This window comes from Anopheles aquasalis, chromosome 3, assembly GCF_943734665.1.
Source record: "Anopheles aquasalis chromosome 3, idAnoAquaMG_Q_19, whole genome shotgun sequence".
NCBI classification, from domain to species: Eukaryota; Metazoa; Arthropoda; class Insecta; order Diptera; family Culicidae; genus Anopheles; species Anopheles aquasalis.
This window is the reverse complement of record NC_064878.1, coordinates 59,803,549-59,811,048: the sequence shown is the minus strand read 5'-3', so window position 1 is coordinate 59,811,048 and position 7,500 is coordinate 59,803,549.

The window sequence follows — 7,500 nt, the reverse complement described above, 5'->3', positions numbered from 1 at the left end:
TCGAATGTGTGAATGGGATGGGATGTTTCGCCAACATATATTATCACGCACCATTGCCAGCGAGTCATGCGGAGGCGCTTGACGGCACTGACGATCGCACAGTTGGGCTTCGTTTGGTTGGCGTTCAATGATTTGGTGGGCACGTAATTAACGAAACCCAAACGAAACGAGCAATATATGCCCATCCTTATGGCATGTGTTTGTTGGAAACCAGGCGACAGGGTATCATGCCGTTTATCTGTTTATGATAGGAGGGGAAGTTAGCATTGCGTAGACAGGCATGGAATGTGTGAAATGTGCGGTTCATTGCATTTTCCGAAAACAATCTGGCGCCAACTCTCATAGCAACCGCAGATCTTAGTCGGCTTAGCTGTGCGCCGTACGCAGGGTTTGGGATGATCACGCGACGATCCGCACCGAAGGAAAAGATGATCGATGTGCTCCGCTATGTTAATGAGCGTTTGTGAATAACAGGCAGTCGAGTAATAACTGCTGATGAGGATCGGTTAACAAGCAGGCCCCCAAAAAAAAAAAACGACTGGCTACGCTAAAATAAAATGCTAATGGCAATCCTTCATCTAAACGAGGGATGGTCGAAGCAGCCATCGTCAGAATAAGGATCATTTCTATACGATTCTGTTAGTCCAACCTCAGTTATTTATTTACGTAATGAAAGACCAATAAATGGATTTTCAAAAACTTAATTTAATCATTTAACGTCCTCAGGGCCTTTTCTCTGCAGTGTTTTATGAATTATTATAATTAACAATTCGATGGTAGCGTCGCACAAAACCATTTCGATTGTAACAGCGCATTACAATCATTGGTGCTTTCGGTTTACGCGTTAATTAATCCTCCAGCGTAAGGCAATAATAATTATATCGAAAAAAAAGGGAAAATAAGTATTAAACACCCATTTAACGCATCCCACGGTGCATCACGGTTCACGTCATGCGACTGTCACAATATAACAAACGTGTCTGCATCGAGCCGGTAATGTTTGTCCGCCGTCGGATTCCCGCCCTTTTCTAATTTCCATTCTGGTTTGGTCCCGTTTCGTCCCGCAATAGTCGAGGCCCAGGTCGGAACGCTTGTAATTGGAGAACATGAGCGGTTACAGGAGAAAGCATGTTCTGCGGCAATGTCATGGCAATGTTGTAGCGCCGCTGAGTAATGGATGTGCGTTGAGGGTGTTTTCCTTCTTTCCATGCTTGCAGTCGCTACTGACTGACGGCAAGTAGAGTTTACACTGCTGGCCGATGTCTTAAGGCTATGCAGCTCCAAGTTTCGTGATCTCGTGGCTTCATGATCAGCAAGCGATGGCATGGAAATCTTAAATGGAAATGATCATTATCCACGTTCGCCTCACTGTAAGTGTTTGCGATCATTCGACACTGCTGCTCTGGTTGGTGTGGTTGGAATGACTTGGATATGCTGCTAATTGATTTATGATTATCGTAAATCTTGGCAGTTTGTCACACTAAAGGACGCACGATATTGATCGTCGGTTGGTTGGGCAGAGAGATCGAGCAGGACTTTGCGAGCTATATGTACCCCCGCACTGAACCTGTTGAATGGTTGAGTGATGAGTTTAAGCCAGATCAGACGACTTGCGGCATGTTAAATGGAATGGACCGCACCGAACTGCACTTCATCGTACTCTAAAGACAACAAATATGTGTTTTTAATGTTTTTTTCTCTTTCTGTACATTTTATAATTCCACTTTCACAAATTTCTATCTCATTTCTCTAACCCATAAACTGATTGATTCAATTTAATCTGGAACAACCGCGCATTTCTTTTTATAACCGGTTGTTTGTTTGGTTTCGTTTCACGATGAAATACAAAATCTGGAATACATTAGAATCCCTATTTTTTAACGAGACCAAAAAACGTGAACCCATGTTTCTCCGGTTAGCTGGCTCATTAATGAACCGTGACGGATGGGGTTTTGAGTTCCAAAAAAACGGACCCACCGGCTCTACTTGGAAAACGATTGCGACTCCAACAAAAATCTTCAATGGATGGAACTGATTTATTGGATTGCTTGGTGGAACGGCCACGGGAATACAGGCCGGCCAGTATTAGCTGAAGGCGTGAAAGTAATTCGAAACAACCCTTCGGGCATTGAGAGGGTGGTTAGGCTATGACACGCCCCTTCGTTTCGCTCCTTTGCAACGTAATTAGGACGCGATCATCCCTTTCGGTGTCCCGTGTAAGCAGTGTCCTCGTATGTCACCAATTTCTTAAGCGGCATAAGATCCCGCTTTATGCTGGTTTTCCGCAGCGATCACGTTGAGTCGTTGTGGCGCCAGTTATGGAGGAAGGAAGGATAAGGTTTTAGCTGTACATAAACATATTTCCCAGGGTTAATCAGGTACAATTTTGTAATGATCTGTTGCGGCCAGGTTCTTGCGAAATATTTTGAAATACAAAATCAGTAATGTTTCATTTTCATAAAAATCTCATGGGACTCTATAAGAAATCAACTGCTGTAAATAATTTTGTGAAATAAAAACATTTCATTAACATCACTGCTCAAATCTTAAATGTTATGTTAATGCTTTTTTCCGTTTAGACAAATCTTTATTAATACTCGTGGGTTAAATCACTTTACACCATTTATGTAAAGTTATTATAACGATAGCCATAATAGAAATAGAAGTATTGTAGAGGACAACTTATTGCTGAAACAAAGGAAAACGAAAGAAAAACTTCTGACTCCAATTTTTAAAGTTCATGTTTCAAAAGCATGTCCCTTTCACACCTTCTTGCCACTCTTTAATGGTGTATCATTCTTACGAGAAACCCAAGAACATTGGAATCCGATGTTCGCATCGTAAATTAATCAAAACAGAAAAAAAAGGGGAGAAACCCAACCACTGCACCGAACAATCCTTCTATCCAGCCGCCTAATGCTGGAGCGGAGTGCTGGTGCCGAATTACATCATCTTGCGTTCGGTGGTTCCAATTATATAATTACAAGCAACGTTCATCACCTACTCAAGCCCTAATTAGAACACATTTCTCCGTGGAAAAGCGCTGCTTGTTGCGTGTAAAATTATTAGAAAGACCAGAATGGGGGAACGTCTTAAGCAAGAAGGCTGCAGCAACCCAAGGACCATCCGGCAGATGCACTGCGCGTTCATTCAGTTCTGTGCCTGGCAGTACAACTTAGTGGTGTGGTGTTGGTTATTAAAATTACGCATAATTCACCTTGGGCCGTACGTTCCTCGTAGTAAGCGAGCGAAGTAAGTGACCCGGCTCCTAATAGTATTATTTACACGTTCTTTTTCTTCAGTTAACCCGACCCCAAAAAACCCAACGGATCAGGGCCTTCACCCGAGATGGCTTAGGGTCGCAGCTACCACTTTTCGAACCGGATTTGGTTGATTTCGTTTTGTTTCTATAATTTATCCTTCTGCCTTCTCGTTTCGTGCGCGCACACGAAACCAGCGCCTGATGTAGATGTAATATGCTTTGCTGCTTCTTGGTTTGGTTTGGATTTCCCGAGAAATTGGATCACCATTCTTCGCCCCATCGTGCCTACCGGGGTTACAGAGGGCCCGCAATGTTGTGGTGACACTTTATGAAACATGTCAACATGTGGCATGCGCGATCGGCGCGTGTGTTGACGATGTGGATGTTGTTTGTTGTCGGGGGAGGGCATGATAAATAAATGAATTTAATTCCCTCCCTGACGTTCATATGCCCAAATAAGAAAATGCACGGACAGAGGGGGAAAATGGTGGCCATTCTACGCAGATTTGTGCATACGATTGACTTGTGCTGGGAGGGGAACGACGATGTTTAATTAAAATATTTTTGCACAGTTTTGCTCTCGGTAGGATTGTAGCATATCTTTCTAAAATACTCAAAATATTGGGTGGGGAACCACATGTTTTCGGTTTCCACTGGTCGATCAAAATCTTCTTTTCACACATCCAACTTTGTTTTAAATCTCCTTTCATCCATGTTTACATAATCTTTTTCGCTTGAGACCGTCTAATAAAACTCTCTTGTTTAAAAAAAAGTATCTTTATCGCTACACTAGCAAGATCCCTTAGTAACTCTTGATGGCATCGTCGGGTGATCGAGCATCCCTATATGTCACCAGCAGCCCAGTGCGAAAGCATCATTCCCTCCCTTCACCATTTCCTGTCATTAGATTGTGTCGTCGGAACAGCATAAGCAATGACTTGCATCAGTTGGTGCACGGTTTGCATCGTGTAGATGGAACGATGATTTTTGCTTTCAAGGGGTGGCGGCTTTGGGGTAATTATGAAAATATTTAAACAAAAATCCACCCTCTCGCTTCCTGTGCTACACGACTGCACAGCGAACGCGTGGTGTTTGATTAACAGGGTGACAATTTATGGCCGACGTACCGCGCCAGGGTGCATCACTTTAACGGCGCGTTACGTTTGTCGAGGATTTATAACATCAGCATAAATCATCACATTTAAAAAATGATGCCCTTCCTTCTGGCCACCAGCAACAGCAACCATCAGCATCATCCGTCCCATCTTATCTCATCAGGTGAGTACAGAATGCACAGCCAGTCATTCCAATTCGAAGAAACGAAGCAATTATCCTCATTTAATTTAAACCATCCCACGGCATTGTTGTCGCAGCCCGTCGCGCACGTGAGGTGGCGCGGTAAGCGTGCAAATGAAAAGTGAAAATTGGCTGGTAAACGAACCGGCGAAAGACGTGCGAATCTCGTTACGCGATCGACGATCGCACTGCGCCCATCTTCGTTACTGTCAGCCAGGGCCATGATATCTTCATTAGAGATCCCTAATATCCTAATTAAAGTCTGAAGCTGTGCCTATGCATCACGGGAGCATTAAGGGCTGGTACATAAATTATCGCTAATTAAATCATACAGCACGGGCACGCAGCTTTCCTCCGTGTCTGTGGCCATTTCGGCAGGAATGCTGACGATCGTTAGACGATGTCTACTGCTAGCCTTACGAGTGTCCTTTGCAATTCGCAACAGGCAAATCGCAGCCATTGAAGAGTTTCTTATTTTGAGCGAAAAATTAACCGGAACATCAATAAATCCGAAGAAAGATTTTCCATTTTTCTTTGCAATTCATTTAAAATGTGCGCCAGTTTGTTTCATTTGAGTGACATGCTAAAGGTCGGCCCTGGTTGCTTCGAGTGACAGAACTCTTAATTTATGAAAATTACTGTGCACGATATTGAACATCTCATATGGAAACGGTTGGAATTGTTCCAAAAAAATGGGCTACACACATTTGCAAAGGCCAATTGGCATCATCCGGTCAGGCATGATCCTTGTGACATCAAAGGAAATTAAGATTTTTCTTTGCAAAGATTGGCATGGCGTCCGGCGGGATTGGCGGGCGGGATTCGATAATAGACGCTGCAAAAATTGTCATCATTAATTTAGTCAACCCGAGTTTAAAAGGCGATAGTCTGTTGATAGCGTCATTATTGCACGCATCTGTAGTACCAATATTCGTTGTCGCACGTGTGCCAACAGTCCCGAGAATGATGCCGTTAATTCAAAGCGGAGAATGCTGTAACAGCCCGGTGTAAAGTGTATGCATAACCCAAGTTTGCTACCAACATTCGGGCGTTTGAAAAAATCTTGAAGTTATGCATTTCAGCTTTTTCCTCACTAATGCATCTTAGTTGCTCACAAAACCGGCCTCTTTCTCACTGAGAGAGTTTTTTAAAACGGTGTGAAACGGCGAATAACTAAGAAAATTTATCCTTTTTTAAATTGAAACATGATTGCATCAATAACTCTACATCATTCAACACAAGACTCACTTCTACAATGTAATAAACATTTCAAATCATTCTTAGAACTAATAAGTTACCCGGCTTACTGTTAAAAGCTGAGCGGACTGAAAGATGTCCTTTCATTCGTCAATATCTCGAACCGATGCAAGCAATCGAAATAAGTATCGAAATCATTATCGCTACTTAATTAGAACACGCATTCAAAGGGCAGTTTGCTACACGCTAGAGCCACCCCACAACAAGCATCACGCAACCGAGCGAATCGTGAAAAGACGCGCCACCGACACTAATGACGAAATACGATCCCCGGTGTGAGATTCACCCACAACCCCACCTCCGCCCGTAGTTGATCAGCATAGCCAAGCCGGAACCACATCTTCCAACAGCACACGCCAACACACGAGAGGCAATTGGATAATCCGACGTTCAACATACGCGAAGCTGCCCCTGATTGGCTCCGGCATCATCGCGTGCTGCTGCTATGCAAACCGCGCACAAAACACGTTACGCTACGATGGGAATTCCCCAATATTCCGGACATCGGCAACACCAATATGAGGCGAGAGAAGTCATTCATGTTTCTTGGAAAAGCGAAACAGGCGCCAAACTACACTGGACCACCCCCCAGCGAGAGGCAAGTGCAAGCATGTTGCCGTCTCCTCTCGCTGGCCCTGAACATAAGCGGCACGATGTTGGTGTCACAATCGGCATCACAGTAAGCTGCGATGAGGAGATGATGCGGTCTCGGGGGTTTTGGTTTTTCCTTCCCTCATTTTCTCTGCTTGCCTGAGGGTAGAGGAAATGGACAGCAGTATTTGAGAGAAAGAGAGCGAGGGAGCGAGAGACACAGCCAAAGTGATCTGTGCAAGTGGCCGACCACGGGTAGATACAAAGGTACGTGCTGGCCACGGCGTACGAGGTGTACGAACGAGTGAGCGGCAACCAAGGGAAGAAACGACAGTGGGAGAGAAGGTGGGAGCGAGGATGGTAAATAAGTGAACGATGAGTCATCGCCTTCGGATCGTGCGCGTTTTGCCTCGTTGGCTGCTGCTGCTGCTGCCGCTACGAATACGATGGAATGGAGGAGTGTAGGATAAGAGATAAAACAATGTGCGCGCAGAGCGATTCCGCGTCAGCATGATCTCAGCAGAATCACGTTCTCGGCGAGAGTTCTAAACTGCTGGTCGCCGCATGTTGGAACGTGTTTCTATTTCTTGCTCCTCTTATCTCAACTGACCCACCCACCTCGTGCTGCACCGAGCAAGGGCCTTCGTTTTCTTACCAACGCGGAGAGCAGCGCGTTAGAAAAGAAGCTAGGGCTAGATAGCGACAGCCCGTGGTTTCGGGTTCGAGAACCGGATCGAAACCTTGAATTTGTCTGCCACTTCTGACCTGGATTCTCGCCGCCGGCCATAATGCAGGTCTTGCTGCTGTGGTGTTATGGAATGAAGGTGGAATTCGGATTGCTTCATGTGGTGCCGGCCTCTGTAAAGGCGGGAAAATGGTTTGTCTGGTGTGGTAGGCCAGACGGCGTCGCGGAGGTCGAGCTACCTCTTGATAAACCATGCTGATAAGGGAAGCGAGAAGGCCGGAACACGGGGAAAACGGCTCGGGACGAGCGATAAGCAGGTTTCTCAAAATAGAGATCGTTTGTTGGGGTTTCTAATCATCGACTGGAGGCTGGAAACTTGTTGCGGTTTTGGGGGAACTTTGCATGATAA